The sequence below is a fragment of the Quercus robur genome, chromosome 2, assembly GCF_932294415.1.
Source record: "Quercus robur chromosome 2, dhQueRobu3.1, whole genome shotgun sequence".
Lineage (NCBI taxonomy): Eukaryota > Viridiplantae > Streptophyta > Magnoliopsida > Fagales > Fagaceae > Quercus > Quercus robur.
In genome coordinates this window covers 26,738,412-26,760,764 of record NC_065535.1, presented here as the reverse complement: position 1 = coordinate 26,760,764, position 22,353 = coordinate 26,738,412, and the positions used below count along the sequence as shown (strand labels likewise).

The following is a 22,353-nucleotide window of genomic DNA, read 5'->3' as shown; positions in this document are numbered from 1 at the left end:
ATATTTATACCACAACGCTGATAACAATGATAACCACCATGATAATGGAAACGAAGCAGCAACATTCAACTGTTATCTGTTTGTTTAGTTAGATAGAATAATATCATCTATGTGGTGTGGGCACACATGATTCAACCTGTGATGTGATGAATATTCAACATATTTATATATATATATATATATATATATATTATATTCGTTTGCGCAAGCAAGCCATATCTATCACTGTTCCAATGTGATACATTATTCCACACGTGCATATTATCAGATATTATACATATACAGAGAGTTTGAGATACTACAAACTCTATAAAATAATGTGGTTACCGAGTCTTCAAGTTTTGCGCATAAGAATCAAATAGACTCAGACTTAAAATTAAGAAATTGAAGGAGCAAATGGTGAGGAGTGAGTAGACAAATTAACAAAAGGTAGTGAGATTGAAGGAGATGGGATCTGGGTTGGACTTACACCAGAGCAGAGATTAAAGGAGATGGGATTCAACTGTGTGCAAGTCTGTGCTTATAAGAACTAAGAAGAAGTAAAATACTCCCAAGATGACGTCGCATTATATATGTTTCCACCTCGGTTTTTTCCTTCTTTAGAAGCGGAGGAGCTTCAAAGTGGTTATTACAAATGTGACTGTGGTTGTACGACACCGAGATCCCAAGACCCATATGGGCCCTGGGCCCAGGCCCAATGGAACAGCCCCATTGCCCTAAGCCCTTCTTGAAACTGCCTTCATGTAAAAACAAGTTTTGGGCCTTGAATCTTGAGAAGTGTTCGGCATAAGCTTTCCCGAACAAGCATATGAACCGTGTCTGGGAAAATCATGAAATGCTCGGGAAACTGCATTACCGAGCACAATCGACTAAGCTGGAACCAAGTTCCAAGACCATAATTGTTGCATCCCACTCTCACCTAAACACCCACTTAAAGCAGATAATATTGGACCTTCAATAGCACTAGCGGTGGCTGTAATCATAATCTTCCCACTAACCTTAGCTATAAATAGCAGAAGTTTGGGAAGAGGAAGGGGTTCAGAAAAAAAGAGAGAGAAACAGTCAATGAGGAAGAGAGAATGTATATTGCTTTGAGTCTCTCTACCGAGAATGACCCAGAGTAGGAAATCGTGAAGCCCACTCTACAAATAAATTGTGAGCCCAAGTGAGTTCAAGCCCAACAGTCTCACCACTGGTTCGCACAATTGGCGCCCATCGTGGGGCACTTCTACGAAGCTGTGGTTCAACTGAGACTCAAACAAGGGAAATGTCCAAGGAGCGTTCGGGAGGGCGTGCACCGAGCAGTTCCATAGGATCTTCTCGGGGATCGACGTGGAGGGAGAGAAGGCAGAAACGGCGGGAGGATAGGGAGCACCCCAGAGGAGAGGAAAGGTCTGGATTGGGAGAAGGGTCGGATCAAACCCACCGAACGGTTTCGGGTGTCTCGGTGCATAGGCAGTATGATGATAGAGACCGAGAATTGGAGCGGTTGCGCAGACTGGTAATGGATCTAGAGTTGGAAGCAAGGGGTCGACGCCAAGAAAGGAATCGCAACTTCTGGCAAAGGAGAAATTGGGGTGAGGAGGGCTCCAGTCGATCTAGTACACAACGATTCCAAAACCGATCACGCTCTCAAGAGTCACACCGGTACTCCCGAGAGACACATCATCACTGGGACCGTTCACGGTCACATGGATACGATGACCGAGGGTCAGAATCACCGAAAGAACGGCAACCCTACAATGCTGCCATGGACGCCATGAGCCGAGCCTTACGAATGGCTGCCCGGTCACCGTTCTCCGATGAGATTGAATAGGCCCCTATGCTGAGCAGATTTACACGACCGCCATTCAATTCATACGATAGGAAGACAGACCCTGTGGAGCATGTTAGTCATTACATCCATATGATGTCCTTGCATGCACACAATGATGTGTTGATGTGTAAGGTGTTCCCCTCCAGTCTCGGCTCAACGGCCCTGAGATGGTTTAATGGGTTGCGAAAAGGCTCCATTCGTAGCTTTGCCGAGCTGATTCAAGAGTTCGGCAGTAGATTCGTGACATGCAGCCGAGTGCCACAGCCGGTGGACGCACTACTTTCCATAAAGATGAGAGTCGAAGAAATCCTTCGGAGTTATGCCAGCCGATACTGGGAACTCTACAACGAGATTGGTGGAGGAAATGAGAAAATTGCAGCAAGCACTTTTAGGATGGGGCTCCCTGAAGACTCTGAATTACGGGAGTCATTGACGAAAAGACCTCCCGAGGATATGAGGCAACTTATGAGACGCATAGAGGAGTACAAACGCCTGGAGGATGATCGGCTGCAGAACAGGGGGGAAGCTCCGTTACTCAGGAGATCTCGGCAAGGCGTTGTGCTGGCAAGACCCAAAAAAGACTTCAGAATGCAGGAACCAGAGGTGCAAACTGAAGGAGTTAATGTGGCGTTCAAAGAGCCTGTGCACAAAATCTTAGATCGGATCAAGAACGAGTCATTCTTTAGGTGGCCAAACAAAATGGGGGGCGACCTATCTCGGAGGAACCAAAACCTATACTGCACATACCATAGAGACAAAAGGCACACCACCGAGCAGTGTCGGGTACTAAAAGATCACCTCGGGCAGCTAGTAAAGGCAAGGTACCTGAAAGAGTTTGTAGTAGACTCCACTGACCGAGAAGCTGGCCAAGGCGTCCAACAGAAGAGGAACCCCCTCCCGCCACCACTGGGGGTGATCGAAGTCATCCACGCTGCACCAAGAGGAACGGCAGCAGCAAAAAGGGTATTGACAGTGGCTTGCACGGAAAGAGATTCAGCCGAGAAGAAGAAGAAAGTTGAACAGCTGACCATCTCGTTCGGAGAAGACGATTTGGAAAGGACGGTCCAACCTCATGACGATGCATTGGTGGTGACGGCTCGGATAAGCGGGTTCCTGGTGAAGAGGGTGATGATCGACCAAGGGAGCGGGGCTAACGTCATGTACCCAGACCTGTTCGAAGGACTCGGATTGAAGACCCAGGATTTGGCGAAATATAACACGCCGCTGGTTTCATTTGACGGGAGAGTCGTAATTCCCGAGGGACAAATCTCTCTCCCTGTGGACATGGAAGGCAAGGGAGTTATAGTGACCTTCATAGTAGTCTGATCATTCTCACCGTATACCGCAATCCTGGGGAGGCCGTGGATTCACGCAATGAAGGCTGTTCCGTCCACCCTCCATGTGAAAGTAAAATTTCCCATTGAATATGGAGTTGCCGAGGTGAGGGGGAACAAACAAGTGGCGCGGCAGTGTCTTGTCACAGCGGTCAGGTGGAAAAGTGAACAGCTCGGACAAGCGGAACAGACCGAGAAAGAAACTTTATAGCAATTACAGAAGCCCCGAGGGGAAACGGGGGCGGACTTGGCCGAGGAGGTATTGAAGGTTAGAATTTTTCCAGATACTGACAGGTATTTCCAGATAGGTATAAGCATGAATGACCGAGAAAAGGTAGAGATGTTATTGTTCCTTTTGCAGAACGTAGACGTATTTGCCTGGAGTCCGTATGAAGTGCCCGGCGTAGATCCCGAGTTCATTGTCCACAAACTCAACGTGGACCCATCATTTCCCCCAAAGAAGCAAAAACTGAGAAGAGCGTCAAAGGAACATGTCGACGCAATAAACTTGGAGGTCTAGTGGCTGAAGGAAGCCGGAGTGATAAGAGAAATATTCTTCCCGAGATGGCTAGCAAATACAGTTGTAGTGAAGAAGAAGAACGGTAAATGGAGAGTTTGTGTGGACTTCACAGACTTGAACAAGGCGTGTCCCAAGGATCCGTTCCCAATGCCCAAGATTGACCAACTAGTAGACGCCACGTATGGGCACCCGAGGATGAGCTTCCTGGATGCTTTCCAGGGTTACCACCAAATTTCCTTGGCGCCTGAGGACCGAGAAAAGATAGCATTTATCTCCCCGAGTGCAAACTATCACTACGAGGTCATGCCGTTTGGACTGAAGAATGCCGGGGCCACGTACCCGAGGATGATGACGAGAATGTTCCGAGAAAAAATTGGATGCACAGTTGAAGTATACATTGACGACATGGTGGTAAAAAGCAGAAAAGAGTCACAACATACGGAAGACCTCTGGGGAGTATTTGAGATACTACGACGGCATAAATTGTGACTGAATGCCGAGAAGTGCACTTTCGGTGTGGGGGCTGGCAAGTTCCTGGGTTATCTGATCTCTACTCGAGGAATAGAGGCTAACCCCAACCAAATAGAGGCCGTGAACCGTCTCAGACCACCAAGCAATCCCAAGGAAGTGCAAGTGCTTACCGGGATGTTAGCCGCCCTAAACCGATTCATCTCCAAATTCGCCGATCGCTGCCGGCCGTTTTATCAACTTCTGAAGAAGTGGAAGGGGTTTCACTAGGACGAAGGATGTGATGAGGCTTTTCGAGAGCTGAAGGAATACTTGGCAAAGGCGCCAAAGTTGACGGCCCCGGAGCCCGGGGAGGATTTGTTTATGTACCTCTCAGTCACTGACCATGCCGTAAGTGCTGTGTTACTAAGGGACCAAAGAGTACAGATGCCAGTGTATTACATAAGCAAAACCTTGGTAGATGCCGAGACGAGGTACCTACCCCTGGAGAAGTTGGTTTTAGCCCTGGTACACGCCACTAGGAAGTTGCCACATTACTTCCAGGCTCATACAGTGTTCATCCTCACCGAGTATCCATTGCAGTCACTGTTAAAGAGATCAGACTTCACGGGCCGAATTGCCAAATGGGGTACTCGGTTGGGGTCGTTTGACATAAGGTACCGACCGAGAAGCTCGGTGAAGGGACAGGTTCTTGCAGATTTCATCGCAGAATTCACACCTAAGAACGACGGCAAGGTAATCTGTAATGTAGAAATTCGTCCGTGGAAGGTATTTGTAGACGGTGCTTCAAATGCTATGGGAGCCAGGGCTGGTATTGTCATAATCACCCCGGAGGGCATACGATTGGAACACTCCTTCAGATTGGGATTTAAAGCCTCAAACAACGAAGCCGAGTATGAGGCCCTACTGGCCAGTTTGAGGGCCGTATTGCATCTAGGCGCAAAGGATGTTGAGATTTATTCAAACTCTCGGCTGGTTGTTTATCAAATCATAGGAAGCTTCAAAGCTTGGGACTCTCGAATGAAAGCTTATCTAAGTGCAGCCAAGCAGATTATCGGTCAATTTAGAATGGTGAAGGTGTTCCAGGTAGACCGGTCACAAAACAAACACGCCGACTCACTAGCCACGTTAGCTTCATCGGCTACCGAGGATACGCCACGGCTAGTTACAATAGAGCTTATAAAGGAGCCAAGCATTAGTGTGAAGAGTATTCACGATCAAGCCAGAGTGGAGGTTGCCAAGGTAGCGGTGGCCAATCCGTGCTGGATGAACCCGATCATAGATTTCCTTGCCGAGGATAAAGTTCCGGATGATAAAGTCGAGGCCAAAAAGATTCGTCGGGTAGCTCCCCGGTACTAGCTGTCTTTGGATCACAAACTGTACCGAAGGTCTTTCGCAGGCCTTTACCTCTTGTGCTTACATCCCGAGAAAGTAAGCGAGCTTCTGACCGAGCTACATGAGGGAGTGTGTGGCGGCCATGTTGGGGGACGATCTTTAGCGCACAGGGCGATGACCCAGGGGTTTTGGTGGCCACAGATGCAGAAGGATGCCGCCAAATATGTCCGGAGGTGCGAACAGTGTCAAAAGCACGCCCCTTTGATCCATCAGCCAGCAGGTCGTCTGAACCTCGTCAGCAGCCCGTGACCGTTCGCGCAATGGGGGCTTGACATCCTCGGCCCATTCCCCCGAGCAACAGGAAACCGCCGTTTTGTATTAGTGGCTGTAGATTACTTCACAAAATGGGCGGAAGCCAAGGCCTTGGCCAACATCTGGGATACTGACGTAAAAAAGTTTGTATGGAAAAACATAGTCACAAGGTTTGGGGTGCCAAATTCGCTAGTAACAGACAATGGGCTACAGTTCGATAGTAAGGCTTTTCGGGCCTTCTGCAGCGATCTCGGCATCAGGAACAAGTATTCAACCCCGGCTTATCCACAAAGCAACGGCCAAGCCGAGGCAGTGAACAAGACGATTTTGAACGAGCTCAAGAGGAGGTTGGACGGGGCAAAAGGAAAATGGGCTGAAGAGCTACCCAATGTATTATGGGCTTACCGTACGACCCCCAGAAGATCCACGGGTGAGACCCCTTTCTCTTTAACATACGGGGTGGAGGCTGTGATACCAACCGAGGTGAGCTTATGCAGTGCACGGGTCGCGGGGTTTGACCCCGCCCAGAACGTCGACCTGATGATGGAGCGTTTGGACTGGCTAGAATAATGCAGGGAGGTCGCAACCATACAGCTCACCGAGTATCAACAGAAACTAGCCCAAAGATACAACCGAGATGTAAGGGGGAGGGAATTCAATGCCGGAGAATTGGTACTAAGAAAGGTCGTGGGAAACATGCGAGACGTAGCTGTAGGGAAGTTCGCTCAAACCTGGGAAGGACCGTATAGAGTTACCGCCATCGCCGGTGCAGGGGCCTACTACTTGGAAGACCTTGACGAGAGGCCGCTTCCCCGGCCGTGGAATGCCAACAACTTAAAGAAGTTCTACGCGTGACCATCCGTGTAAGCCAAAACTTGTATTTTGCTAAAATCAAGATTACGATGGAGTTGCTTGTATATGCTGTTTTTGATTCCATAATTGCACACCAAGAGAATTGCAAATAAAAAGCCCTAAGGACAGAAACCTGACCCTCGGTTCGATTAAAATCGCCAAGCAGGTGGAAACCTTATCACTAAAAACTCTAAGGATAGAAACCTGGCCCTCGGCTCGATTAAAATTGCCGAGCAAGGGGAAACCTTATCACTAAAAACTCTAAGGACAAAAACCTGACCCTCGGCTCGATTAAAATCGCCGAGCAGGTGGAAACCTTATCACTAAATACTCTAAGGACAGAAACCTGACCCTCGGCTTGATTAAAATCACCGAACAGGTGGAAACCTTATCACTAAAAACTCTAAGGACAGAAACCTGGCCCTCGGCTCGATTAAAATCGCCGAGCAGGTGGAAACCTTATCACTAAAAAGACTAAGGACAGAAACCTGGCCCTCGGCTCGACTAAAATCACCGAGTAGGTGGAAACCTTATCGTCACAAAGGAATAAAAGGATAAAGGACAAAAACATCATCCTCGGCTGGATCAAAATCACCGAACATATGGGAACCCTAACCCTTTACAAACATTAAATCCATTGTCACTCTCGGATTCTCCAAAGCACCGCGCAATAGGTTTTGGGGTATCATTCCATTTACGGCCAAAACATTGGCATAGTCCAAGCGAAACATACAAATAAATAGAAATTCATTCAACGAATTAAAACCAAAGTTAAAAAAGGAAACTGTTTACCGATTAAACAAGCAAAATAGAGGAAATTGTTCGTTCACCACATCCTGGTGACATAGGCAAATAAACCATTAAGAAAACTGAAAATGCAATAAAAATAGGTGAAAGCATAAAAACAAAGAGGCTGCAGAAAATCAGCTGGAGGGTCGGGTCGGATCCGTCATTTCTGGCTGGTCGGTCAGGGGGTAACGTGAGTCTTCGCCAAGAAGTTCCTGAACAGTCGGGATGCTGGTGGCTTCCATGTCCTCCGGCTCGGCATGAGCGTCAATTTGTTCAACCAGCTCCCTCATGCTTACCGTTTCCTCCTCCTCAGCAGCAGCCGTGGTCTCTCAGGTGGGAATCCTCGGGAACTCCCAATGCTTGAAGAGTGGCGAACCACCCGGCCTCAAAACCCAGGTTCCGAGCCTGGGCCACTACCGGCTCTGCAGATTTCTCGACATCAGCGAAGCCTTCGTTGTACCACTTCTGCTTACAGGCCCCCAGGGCTGTCCTAAGGTCGGCTAGTTCCTCGGCATTGGAAGTATTGAGGCTGATGGCTTCAACTAGCTTCACTTCCGTTTCGTTCTGCTTAGCCAAAAGCTCTGCACACCTCTTTTCCGCCAACGCCCTATTTTTCTCCGCGGTAGCAGCCTTCTTCTCGGCAGACTCAGCTGCCTTTAGTTTTTCCTTCGCTGTTTTAGCCACTGACTCCCGCGCTCCCTTTTCATGCTCAACTTCCTCGGCAAGATCCCGTGCCCGGCCAGCCATTATGTGAGCCAGTTGAGCAGCCTAACAATCACAAAAGTTAGTAAGGAAGCAGAAGTAAATGTATGGGAAGAAATAGATAATTAAAGAATTACCGCAATAGCGTGCCACTCTAACCGGCGCCCCACAGACTCCGCAGATCCCTCCTCAAAGGCGTGCACGTCCTCGGGAAGAAGAAGACCCTCGGCCAGTGTTTGGGCAATATGGCCACCCTCGCCTTTCTCCCACATCCGCACACAGGCGGTCGAAGGCAAAGGTTTGCTGTCCAACAAGAACTTGGGCTTCCACGCTGGAGCCGCTTGGGAGGAGGACGCAACCCCCAGACCAACCTAGGTCTACGGCTCACGGATAACGATCCCCCCTGTTGGCTGAAGAGGATTCTAGACGGCAGCATCGCTCGGGCCCGTGGATGCTTGATCGGTGACCTTTTGTTTCCTACGGGCCCGTCCAGCTTGAGAAGAGGGTGGAGGCTGAGGCACCTGGCTATGACCCTGAGATGGTGGGGGCTGGTTGGGCTGCCGTGCGCCGGGCACGAAGCGGTCAATGGTCATGACCTTCCTTGACACCATCCTTCCGCCGGGTTGGATATCTTCAGCCGACAAGGCAGCTGCTTCAATCACTGGTTGTTGGGGCTCGGCGGGCGGATTCTCGGGCTGCGACTGCTCTTGAACAAGGTCCTCTTGTTGGATAGCTTCATGGGCTAACTTTCTAAGGCGCCGAGACACGCGTTCCGCGGACTCGTCTCACAAAGGGGCTAGCTCGTTCGAGCAGGTGAAGCGCCGTCCAAACTCCCTCGCCTCCCCGGTAGTAAGTTTCAGCGGCAAGAAGTTTGCGTACCGGACGTCTATGTATGACAGCAGGGGGCTATCAACTAGAAGTGCCTGCTTAAAGTTCTGCCAGGTGAAGTAAACTGGCTCTACTCCGAGGATCAGGTGCGAAGCCCGGAGTTGTCCGTCCCAATGCACGTATATCTCGGAACGAAGGATGAAGTTCAAATCTTTGGCATGGACGGTTCTGATGTCTAGAACAAACACTTTGCCGTCTGTAAAAGAGCAAGAGTCATATCAGTATCTGATAATAAAGATTTACTTCAATGAAAAGAAAAGAAAAAGGGGAGGAAAACAATTAGATCAAGGGATTGGTACAAACCCACTTCACGCCGTGAAAGGGGGCAATGCTTGTTCCCGGCAAACCAATTGCCGCGCACCCGAACGAACTCCCCGGCGGAGTTCCTGTTCGAATCAAGTAGGCATGATATCAGCCGTACCTGATTATCTCTTGTCTTTAGGTAATAGTTGGTAGATTTGTTCCCACAAAGGCTATACATATGGTTAATGTCATGATAATTTAACTGTAAATCAAAGGTATGGTTCAACCTACTGACGCAGCTAACTACCCGGTAAAAGTTGGGGGGAAGCTGGTCGGAACACAGTCCGTAGTACCTAAGTGTATCTGTCAAAAGGGGATCCACGGGAAACCTAACCCCGCTCTCTAAGATTGACATCAGAGGAAAGAAGGCTGTGCCTAGTCCTCGGTGGAGAGCAATATCACTCTCATGGCAGTAAGCCACTTCCACGTCATCAGGAATATTAAATTTGCTCCTAAAGGTGGCCAAGGCAGCCAGGGACTCTAGAAGATAAGAGTAACCCATCTATAACGCTTAATGCTATGAAAGGGAACTTGAAAAAATAAAGCTGAAGGAATAGGAGGAAAGAAACACTGGGCAGGTGAGTAAGCGCACAGAGAGTTGGTTGGCAGAGAGTATTAATGAAAGAATGTTTTAAGGGAGACTATTTATAGAGTCAAAAAAGGGGGGCAAAGAAACGTTTAATCAAGCAATAAATGGGCACGATTTACGAACGGCCCTGCGAATACCAAAGGTAACCGATACGCGCGCCGCTTCGGTTCACGAACTGTCAGGCAATAATGGCAACTGTACCTGACGCCGCGAAACGGCACGTCTTTTGAGATGAGCATTAATGAGAAACCATATCCACGAGTCCCTGGCCATAAGATCTCCGAGATCAAAAAGCTCGGCCAGCTCCTTGATTCTTCCCGGCAACCGGGTATAAATCAAGGGGGGGCTAATGTACGGCACCGAGATCCCAAGACCCATATGGGCCCTGGGCCCAGGCCCAACGGAACAGCCCCATTGCCCTAAGCCCTTCTTGAAACTGCCTTTATGTAAAAACAAGTTTTGGGCCTTGAATCCTGAGAAGTGTTCGGCATAAGCTTTCCCGAACAAGCATATGAATCGTGTTCGGGAAAATCATGAAATGCTCGGGAAACTGCATTACCGAGCACAATCGGCTAAGCTGGAACCAAGTTCTAAGGCCATAATTGTTGCATCCCACTCTCACCTAAACACCCACTTAAAGCAGATAATATTGGATCTTCAATAGCATTAGCGGTGGCTGTAATCATAATCTCCCCACTAACCTTAGCTATAAATAGCAGAAGTTTGGGAAGATGAAGGGTTTCAGAAAAAAAAAAAAAAAAAAGAGAAACAGTCAAGGAGGAAGAGAGAATGTATATTGCTTTGAGTCTCTCTGCCGAGAACGACCCAGAGTAGGAAATCGTGAAGCCCACTCTACAAATAAATTGTGAGCCCAAGTGAGTTCAAGCCCAACAGTCTCACCACTGGTTCGCACAGTGGTTATTAGTAAATAAAAAAGTGGTGTAAACGGTAGGCTCAGTTGCAAACTAATAAGAATTTATTACCTTAACAGTTTGTAAAAATGTTGTAAAAAAGTTTGTTGCTCTAGCATACTCTTTTAAAAACATCAATGATATTGTTAAGAGTAGGCAAAATGTTATTTTATAGAACAAAATTGGTAAAATTTGTACCTATATATATAATAAAAAATAATAGAGAGGGGGGATTGCCCCCAAGTCAAAGAGTGGCTCCAACCATGCTCGTAATTAATTATAAATCCAAGATCCACGTAATAAATACTCGACATGGGACTTAGCAAATATCTGCATAACACATACTCAAATGATCTAATCCAATTCAATTCACATAATTTGAAGTATTACAATCCCCCCTACTTTAACGCTATACCCCAAAACTACTTACACAATCTTTCCCTCTTAAACACCTGAATTCCTAAGTAGCATTCAATACATGCTATAATATTTTGCAAATAAAATCTGCATTTCTTACTGTCAAAGAATAACATAAATTCCCCCTCAAAAAAAAAAAAAAAAAAGAATAACATAAATTAATAGGGGGAATATGTACATAGTAAAAGCTTTAAGTGGACCTAAGAAGCCAATCATGGAAGCCTACTTATGCTAAAAAGAAAGAGCGATATAAATAATTCTAGATGGACATCGTAGCCAATTGAGCTTGATCGTTCCAACGGAACTTATTAATAGTAAACTCTGTTCCAACAGATCTTGGCAGACAACTAGAGCAGAATCAATGTCAATGCATGCACAGCGCTGTCTGTATTTTATTTTTTGTCAAAAGGACTACTATATATATTAGACTAAACAGTGGCGGCTCGGGAATTTTTTTTAGAAGGGTCAACAAGAAGATATATTTTGGGTAAGAGATGAATTTTGCGCTTTACAAAGATTTCTTATTACAAATTTGCCCATAGTATGCACAAGTAAAAGAATAAAAAATAAACTACAAGTTCATTTAGCACATTATTTCTTATTACAATGAACATATTAATTATTTTCATTAAGTGAACTTTAATTTTACTCAAAAAAAAAAAAGTTAACTTTAGTTATTACTATTTAAAATACTTTTATCTATTAGTTTAGCACAATGATATGTTAATATTGTACTATTAATGTAAGATTTAAATTGTAGACTAAACAAATGTGTGCAATATTATACAAATTTGCAAAAAATGTACAATACACATTTGTTTAGAGACAATGTAAATCTTATATATACAATGTAAACTAAGAATTTTCTATTAGTTTATTTCAAATTTGTTAAAATCTAAATAGGCACTTTTTTTAGGTTTAAGACGATTTTTTTTTTTTTTTTTTGTGGGCTTTTTTTGTGTGTTTAAAAAGATCAAAATATTGTTAAGAAGATCATATTTAAGCTTATTTCAATTGTACTAAAAAAAAAAATTTAGGGTCAGAATATTCAAATTTTCATTTTAATAGGGACAAATCAAAAATTAAAATAAAAAATATTATATATTATAAAAAAAAATATGCCAGCTCAAGGGGTTCATTTGAACCCCCTGAACTCTACATAACGTTGCCCCTGAGGCTAAACCGAAATAGACATATGTCTATTCCAAACATTAGCTAACTTATCAAAGACAAGCAAATTCTCCACTACAAATAATGGATTATCAGAAAGTACAAAAAAAAGGGTTATGCAAAAAAATCCTCACCCGCCAACTTGGTCAACCCAATACATGCAGGTCCATTAAGTGAGATGGGTTGGATTGGGTGAGTTAGATAAATAATTTAGTGGGTCGGGTTGAATAGTGGGTTGAAATATTATAACTTGCCACAACTCGACCTGCCCACACACACACACACACACACACACACATATATATATATATATATATATACTAGCTAGCCTCTAAGCACGCTCTTACGCACATGCTTAGAGGCTCTTGTATTTTTTGTATAAAGATTAATAGTGTTCATTCATCATAATTCGAAGATATTTTCAAATCATAAAATATCAAGGGCGTGTGATGATATTTATACCAAAAAATTATTTCACTCACAGCAAAACTTCCAAATGTTTAAACCCAAATCTATTATTTGATAGATTATAGTTAAAGTAAACAAAAGTCATGAAAAAAAATAGGAATAATGAAAATGAATAACAAAATATTAACCAAACTACAATATGTCTTCAATTAGTGCTAGCAAAAAAAAATCACCCTACTAAAAACCATGTTGACGAAATAGTTTGTTCCATGAATTCCCACCCATTCAAACAAAAAATATAGAATACCAAATCTAATGAATATAATGGATATAAAAATCTAAACAACATATTAAGGGAAAAAAAGTACTCATCCAATGGGATATTTTATCGAATAACTTCCAGGCCTCCTTAATTGCAAATAGCAAGTAGTAATCTAAGGAGCCAATAATAACATGAAATTAAAAACAAATAAGAAATGTACATATCTGTTCACAAAATATACCTATGAAAACCCATTAATAAAAAAAAAAAAAAAAAAAAAAAAAAAAAAAAATCATACTCAGAGTGAGAGAGATACACTTATTGCAAACCACTTTCTTAATCTCCACTGATGGTGACTCGGTGCCTCAAAACAGAATCTCCATTGTTGGAGACTAAGGATGACTATGAAGAATTCAAATTTTAAGGAAAAGAGAAGAAAAGGAAAAAGGAAGGTGTACTATTGTTCTTGTGCTGTCAATTAATATCACAAAATTACAAAAAGAATTTTGAAAACAAACCCAATTGAATTTTATTAAAAAACTAAGAAAATCCCATATTTTTACAACCCCATATGATATTAAAACACAAACACATTTTTTGATGTATAACACACGGTTTCTTACAACTGAATAAAAAAGAAAAGGCAAACCTTCAAATGGGCAACAACCTTTTCATTTTGGTAAAAACAGTAATGGACTCAACCACAAAGTCGACTCCAACCTGACCCATGGGATCTTTTCTAGGTTCCTGAAAAAGGTTCATCTTTAAAGCAATAACACTCAAACAGTAAAACCCATTTTCAATCTTCAAACTACAAAATGAAACCAAAAAAGAAATGTAGTGATGAGTTTCTCACCAAAGAAAAGGCTCTGTGCTTTTTTTTTTTTTTTTTTTAATCTAATTGACAAGTTGATAAAGCAATTTAAAAATCAATAAGAGAGTGGTCCTATTTTTTGAGCAACGTTATAGTGGAAGTTAGAGTTGTATTTTTACCAGATTGTCCTTTAGTTTTGTCTCTACTTAAACATAGGAGTGTCGGGCTAGGAATCCAAATAGAGGAAGCTCCTTAAATAGTAGTGTGTATATATATATATATATATATTGTCATGTTGCAAAACTTTCCCTCACATATTTACCTACTTTATTTCATTCATCTCTTGCTCTTTTTTTCTTTTTCTTTTTCTTTTTTCTTTTTTTTCATTTTCACATTTCTCTTCCTTAATAAACTCTAGCTGCTCTCTCTAAGATTTTGTTATTATTCTTTCTCTATGTACAAGTCTAATTTTAGATTTTTAGATGTTTATATTTTTAGTATGATAAATTTTTCAAACATTCTAACAAAAAATAATGTAGCATTTGTAATTATTTATAATAAAAATTACAATTTTTTCTTTTCTATTTTTATTTGAGGGAGAAAAAATTTTAATTACCCAATTTCATTGAAATGAATTCATTTAGTTAATTGAATTTGTCAACCCGCTCAACACGGCAAGTTGAAATTGTTAAGATTTTTAACTAATTCGCCGGATTCATAAATTAGTGGGTTGATAGCGGAATGGAATTTTCCCAACCTGCCATTTTCAGGTTGGTTAAGAATATTGCCCTCCACCGCCCAACCTGACCCGCGCATACTTCTTGAAAAGATAAGTCTATATCAACACCCAGTTTAACCAATGCATCAACACACTAGTTAACTTCTCTATACATGTGTTCAATTTGAAAACTGGGAATGACCATCAATAGGTTTCTACAATGAGAGTAAAAATTCCAATAGATGGTTAGTAGAGGTATTTTTCATATGTTGAACAATAAATACATCATCAGCTTCTAAAATAAGGTTCACAATTCCTAGCTCAATAGCAAGACTGAGGCCATGCTGCCTCTAGCAAATCCGTGGATCCAATCTCCTCACAATTACAATTCAGGGTGTGTTTGGATACCGCTTATTTTGCTGAAAATTGAAAACTAAAAACTGAAAAAACTATAGCAAAATAATTTTTAAATGTGTGAATAGTGTCATGAAACCCATTTTTAATGAAAGTTTTGTTGAAAAAAAAGGTTTATGAGGGAGTGTTGAAGAGGAATGAAGACTTTGATATTTTGGCATGATGGCAAAGTAATGGTCTCAAGTATCCTACTTTACAAAGGATTGCAAGAAATATTTTAGCCATTCCTAACACAATTGTTGCTTCAAAATCTGCCTTTAGCACTAGTGGGAGATTATTAAGTCCACATCGTAGTAGGTTCCATCCCAAGACTATAGAAGCAATGATGTGTGCTCAGAATTGGTTATAGAGTGAAATCAACGGTTAGCAATTGACTAATTTGTATTTATAAAATCAAAATTGTATTTTTATATTTGCTAGTTATAATTTGATGAAGTTTATTCTATTTTTTTAATTCATTGTTGTTGTAGGTTCTTCAACTATATCTGGAGATTGTACACTTCAATCAATTCTTAATGATGGGGAGCCTAATGAAGAGAATGGGAGTTTTGTCATAGCTGTTGATGGTTTTTAGACCCCTTAAAAACACAATTGATTTAACCTAGATAATTAGCCAAGTTGTTACTTAGTCCAATTTAATAAATCTAGGTTATCACAGTCACAAAGATCATATCATGCAAAGCAACGGAAAGATAAATAATACAAGATATGATCACCTAGAAAACCAAACCGGTAAAAACCTAGGGAGGATTTGACCTAGCTATCCTCAAGGTAAACTTGAATCCACTATCTTGAAAGAATCGAAGTTCATACAATAAGACTTACAAGCCCCCACGCTCGACTTCTTATTGCTACCAACCAGTAGAACTTACTGACACGACCACGTGCAAGCTCCGAATCCATGAACTCCTTCTTTCTTGGATTCACCACCAGATATAAGCACACCCGCTTGTGTTTTCTTTAAACTTCAATGGCAGCAACTGAGTTGATCATCAAGGTGTAGATAAATTTTCTCCTTGAAAACCCTAAGTTTGTGTAAAGGAAAGCTCCTCTAGATCTCACAAGGGATTTACACAAACCGCAATATGAGCAACACTAAAACGTGGCTAGGGTTTGCCTTTTATACTTAGGACAAATTAGAAAACCCTAAAAAATTTTAAAACAAATAGGGGTGAGTTGGAAAATCTGCAGAAAAAACATTCTGCCCGAGCTTCGATCGATCGAGCCTAAGCTTCGATCGATCGAGCCAGGCCGAAATGCATTAATCTTTTCTGCATTAGCTCGATTCCAACTTTACATAAATGCATAACTTTGAGCAAGACTAAAATACTTCTAAACACATTGTTTTGATCATGGTTTGCCAACAATACATATTAGAGTTCTAAATACATAAATACCTAAGTCTTTAGAACCCAATAGCTGTGGAGGATTAGACTTTTTGTATTAATTTAGTGGCCTTTTTAATTTCTTAGACTTGTTGGATTAATTTGTTGGTTTGTTATAATTCTAAACTTGTCACTTGTGGGATTTATTTTGTAGCTTTTTAATTTCTTGAACTTATTGTACTTGTGATACTTATTTCTTGGACTTGTTGGATTTATTTTATTTTTATGTTTAGCAGGTGATTTTAGCTATAATTTATTGATTTATAGATTTATGATTAATAGGTGATTTATATTGGTTTATGATATTAGCTATGATTTATTGATTTATAGATTTATAATTAACAGATGATTTATATTGATTTATGATATTAGCTATGGTTTATTGATTTATAGATTTATAATTAACATGTGATTTATTGATTTATGATTAATAGCCTATGATTTGGACTGATTTGGCATTTGGGCCACGTTATATAAGCTTGAATCTGCACGTCATAGGGCTTGAATCTAGCAAAAATGAATTTGGGCTTCAATTCAATTCAAATTTTTTTTTTTTTTTTGGTTGGGCCACAATTTAGGCCGCAGATTGGGCCCAAATTTGGTAGGGCTAAATGGGGCCCAACAAGGCAAGTCTGGGCCCCTCATAAAAAAACATGTTTATTATATGGGTTGGGTTCGGGTAATAGGTCTTGGCCCATGGGGCGGGTTCAAGTATGAAAAAAACCTGACCTGAACCTGGCTCGTTGCCATTCCTACTTCCCTGCTCTTTAAGCTTTTCTTTTATTGTTCGTTGTGGTTGAATGTGGCTTAGAGTAGTGCTACCGGTTTATTGCGTTCATTTACTCTTGTTCCGCACTTTGATAAGTTAGATTAAAAGTAATCTAGCCATAATTTTTAATTTAGGGTCTGAACAAGCATTAGTGTTTTCATACTAATTAAGCTTCCAAATGATAACTACCCCATTCTAACAATTTCTTTTTTTTTTAAATGGGTACGATAATTCCAAGTAACCCTTTAACATATTCGACTTCATTTAACATTACAAAAATAACATCAACATGTGCATTTTTTTTCCTTTTTTGATAAGAACACGTGCATTTCTTACGGGCAAAGAATAACATAAACTAATACATCCTATCAAAAAAAAAAAAAAAAAAAAAAAAAACATAAACTAATACAGGAAAAGGAATAATGGATACCAAGTAAAAGTTTGTTGGGTTCTAAGACTTTAGATTTAAATGTATTAGAACTTCATTTTGTAATGTTGGCAAACCATGATCAAAACGTTTAGTCTTGTTTTAGACTTGCTCAAAGTATGTTTATGTGTAAAGTTGGAATCGAGTTACTGCAGGATTTATTGTATAAATCTGCCTGGCTCGATCAATCGAGAATTAGACTCGATCAACCAAAGCTCGTGCAGATTGTTTTTCTGTAGAATTTTCCAACTCAACCCAAGTCCATTTAACGTGTAAGGTTTTATGTTTTGCCTTAAGTATAAAAGGAAAAACTCTAGCCACATTTTAATGTGGTTGTTTATGCTGTGTGTATGAATCTCCTGTGAGATCTAAAGGTGTTTATCTTCATACATACTTAGTGTTTCCAATCTCAAGATTGATTTGAGAGCTTGGTGATCATTTCAGTTGCTACACAAAAAGCTTAAAGAAAATACAAGTGGGAGTACTTATGGTTGCTGTGAATCCAAGAAAGAAATAGTCTGTGGACTCGGAGCTGTTATATGGTCGTGATAGCAAGTTTCCTACTTGATGTTGTAATAGGATGTTAGTGGTCTAAGTCGATATTGTGTAAACTTCAATTCTTTCATAGTGGATCTGTTTTACCTTGAGGATAGTTAGGTTAAATCCTTCCCAAGTATTTTTATCGATTTGGTTTTCCTGGGTTATCATATCATTGTGTTATTTATTTTCTGCACTGTTTCAATGATATGATATATCTGTATTAACCTAGATTTGCATAATTTACCTAAGTTAATCACTTGGCTAAATAACTAGGTTAATCTGTTTGTATTTAAGGGGTCTAAAAACGTACAAAGTTTTAAGTAGACCTTATTAGAACTTAGAAGTCAATGATTGCAGCTTTCTAATGGATTGAAAAGGAGCATATATTAAATAGAAAGAAAGATATAAATTGTTAAAAAAAAAAATATTAGAGAGACCTTTTATTCTTTTTAATCAGATTTCCAATGGACTGTATTTACTTTTTTTATTTTTAAATTAGATTTTATTTCGTTGAAAAAAAAAAAAGTATTACTCTGCCACTATTAGCTATTAGCTACGACCTTATATTCTTTTATCCAATCATGGGTTCCCTTACATAACTCATACAATTTTTGGGGCTCTATTTACTTGTTGCATTTCCAACGATTGAAGATATACTGTGCCATTGGTGTTGCTTATAAAATTGTCGCTAGATTTTGAGCACAATTTGCTTATTTGAGCCAGATTTTAAGGATCTGAATTAATAAAAATATATACATAATACAATATTCTTACTTGAGCTAGGTGTATTTCACAAGGATATTTCTTTACTTATTTGAGTTATATATATTTCATGGAACCAAATTAATAAAAAGAACACAATTTGCTTATTCGAGTTAGATTTAAGGAGACGAATTAATAAGAACAAAATTTGCTAATATGATCAAGGTTTTAAGATGCAGAATTAATATGCTTCTCTGCTGGATCTAACCACGTAACCCTCGTGTTCTCAGTGTTCCTCCTTTATGCTTCCTCTTCCGCATCTACTCTAGCATACACAACATGATATAACACATCGCGTTGCTAATATTTAACATGGTATCAGAGCCAAACTTCGTTCTTGGCATCAAACAAACATCTCTACACAACAAAGAAGATTCTCATGTGCACATCACCATCAGAAGTCACATATGCTTCTCTGCTGGATCTAGACTCCACGGCATCTTGCAGCCACCGTGGCGCAGTGCTGTGTCCAAGATCCACAAACTCAAGCAAACCCGTGACATCAATCTCCGATCTATGCAACTTCAAGCTTCGCTTGATGAAACCAACACCACAGACGTGCTCCAAGATCTCCCGCGACCAAAACCCAGAAATCCGGTCACCCGAAGCCTTGCCACGCGCCACCACGCGCCTCCGAAGCCTCTGGAAAATCTCCCACGCGCCGCCATAGAATCCTGCCTTCTAGATCGTATTCTGGTGCACGCGCCGCCCAGTCGGCTTCCTCGTCGACCGATCTAGAGAACCTAAAATTCTGGGCCTCAACCGAGCTGACACGCGCCTTCACGCGCCTTCCTAGTTTCTGGCTTCTCCTCCACGCGCCGGTGACGCTGTCACGCGCATCCACGCGCCGGAAAACTCCTGCTGACGTCATCTGACGTCATCTATCCACGTCAGCAGCCACGCAAGCACGGCCATGTCAGCCCTAGTACACGTCAGCGACACGTCATCAGCCACGTCAGCAGTGTCGTCTCGTCAGCACCACGTCGTTGACCCGGACCGACCCGACCCGGACCACCCGGATCTGACCCGTGAGCACTTTGACTGTTGACTTTGACCTGGACCAGTTGACTTTGACTTTTGCGTTGACTTTTGACCAAAAGTAGCAACGCGATGTGATATACCATGTTGTGTATGCTAGAGTAGATGCGGAAGAGGAAGCATAGAAGAGGAACACTGAGAACACGAGGGTTACGTGGTTCAGCCTTGACGGCCTACATCCACGGAGGAATCCCTTAAGGGCTACATCTTTATTGTATGAGAGTGTAGTACAATAACCTCCTATGTTACAATGAACCCTAACATGAGTATATATAGGTGACTAAACCCTAGACTAATAGACTTCTAGTACAAGTAGGAGACTTGACTTGCACACAAAGTAGAATTAGGGTTGGGCCTATTACATTGGGCTAATATGTCTAATATATATCTCTAACAAAAAAGAAAACAAATTGCTCATAACAACTTGGAGATAATGAATTCACAAACGGTCTTTATTTTTATTTTTTTTCTTTTGGCTAACAAAATAAGTGGAAGAATTAGAACCTAGGTTCTAATCATGGGGAGAGGAAGGCAACGCCATTGTGCTGCGAGGCTCAGGGTGATTGATTTTTATTTATGACAATTATTAAGTCTGTTGCAAAATAAAGCTCATTGTTTTGCAAACAGATTTTGAAATTTAATACATGGGACAATATCGACCATGCACCCCTTCAATTTGTAGGACAGGAAATGGTGGTATTACTGCAGAGATGAAGGGTGCAGCCTGGGTTAAAGCAGCAATTGCAGCCATTATATAGCTTTTCGTCTGAAGACCCACAAGTCATATACTCCATACAAAAGCAAGATTCTGGGCAACCATCTGTCTGCGCAGTTGCAACTTTTGGATTGAGAACTCCCAGCAGAAATGCACCTAACAACATAATCAAATAAAAAATTTAGAATATATGGTAGAGACGAAATTTGAATTCTGGATATCTCAATTGTAAATATCCAGAAGTATCAGTTAAGTTACAAAGCTCTTAACTATTATATATAAATTGGCGGTTGAAAGAATGTAAAAAGATCAATAATTCGTTCAACGCGCACAAATCTGGGTTACGTTAAAGTTGCTTTTAGTAGTGAAACTAATAAAATGTCATAAGGCATTATGTATGCTATTAGAGCATTCACAGCAGATGTTGCAAAAAAAAAAGTCATTTTGTCACGCCAAAGACCTACTTTGTTATTTTACCACATCATTTTACAACATCCCATTTATCAGATGTTTTATCATTCAATTCTATACATTAAAATAATATTTACTACACATTAAAGTAATATAAACAACACAATAAAATAATATATCTAACACAATAAATAACAACCACAACACTGCTGCCGCCGCCACCACCACCACCGTGGCAACCACAATCCATTGCAAAACAAAAAATTAAAAACAAAACCACCACCACAACCACCGTCATCAACAACCCACCACAAAACCCATTAAAAACAGAGCAACACCCACTAGCACAGCAACTCAAACCCAGAAAACACAGCAACTCAAACCCAAAAAATATGACCAAAACCCACTAGCACTGGCAACCCAAACCCACAAAACTACTAGCACCGCCAACCCAAAGCCACGAATCCACTTGCACCGGTGACCAAAACCCACTAGCACGGGCAACCCACGATCAAGATCTCACCTCACCTCAACGTCGATGCCCACGATCGTGACGAACAGTCCGATCTCACCTCAATGTCGATTGATCTCACCTCAACGTCGATGCCCACGTCGATTCCAATCAACGATGACGATGACGATGCCCGAAGAGATCGGTGATGACGACGCAAAATGCAACCGGTGAGAGATCGGGGATGATGGATCGGCGATGACAGATCAAGATCAACAATTTATAAGAGAGAGGGAATCGGTGAGAGGGAACCGGTGAGAGAGAACAGAGGTGAAAAAGAAGAGAAAAGAATAAAGTGAAGAGAGAGGAGAGAGAAAAGAGAATAAAAAATGATTAAAACTTATACCATTTTGATTTCGTACCGTTGCAAATTTGCAACGGTACTGTAGCATATTGCAAAAAATATGACATTTAGAACATCTGATAAATGGGTCAAATGGTATTTGGTATGGGATATGTGCCAAATATTTAGCATTTGGCACATATCCCACGTCTGCTATGGGTGCTCTTACTAAATACAAGTCAAAAAATGATCAGAGAGGAGAAAAAAAAAAAAAAAAATCTATGGCCTTTAAATCAGAAGGCACTTTTTATGAAAAGAAAGAAAGAGTTCAAATAAAAAGAATGGTGTGGAAGCGTACCACACAGTAGGAGAATCTTAACATTAACTTGAACTTTGTTGATGGCCATATTGGTTTTTCCCTATAGGTTTTAGGGTGTAGATATCGCATACTTATGCTACAACGCTGATAACAATGATGACGACCATGATG

General features: G+C 41.2%; 1 long non-coding RNA gene across 1 annotated transcript; it reads right to left on the bottom strand.

Moving 5' to 3' along the window:
• Positions 1-20,338: 20,338 nt before the first annotated feature.
• LOC126713106 (uncharacterized) lies at positions 20,339-22,353 on the bottom strand. The gene is made up of 2 exons (XR_007651272.1): positions 22,222-22,353; positions 20,339-20,814 (listed from the first exon to the last, which is right to left on the bottom strand). It is a non-coding gene; the product is annotated as an uncharacterized LOC126713106 (long non-coding RNA).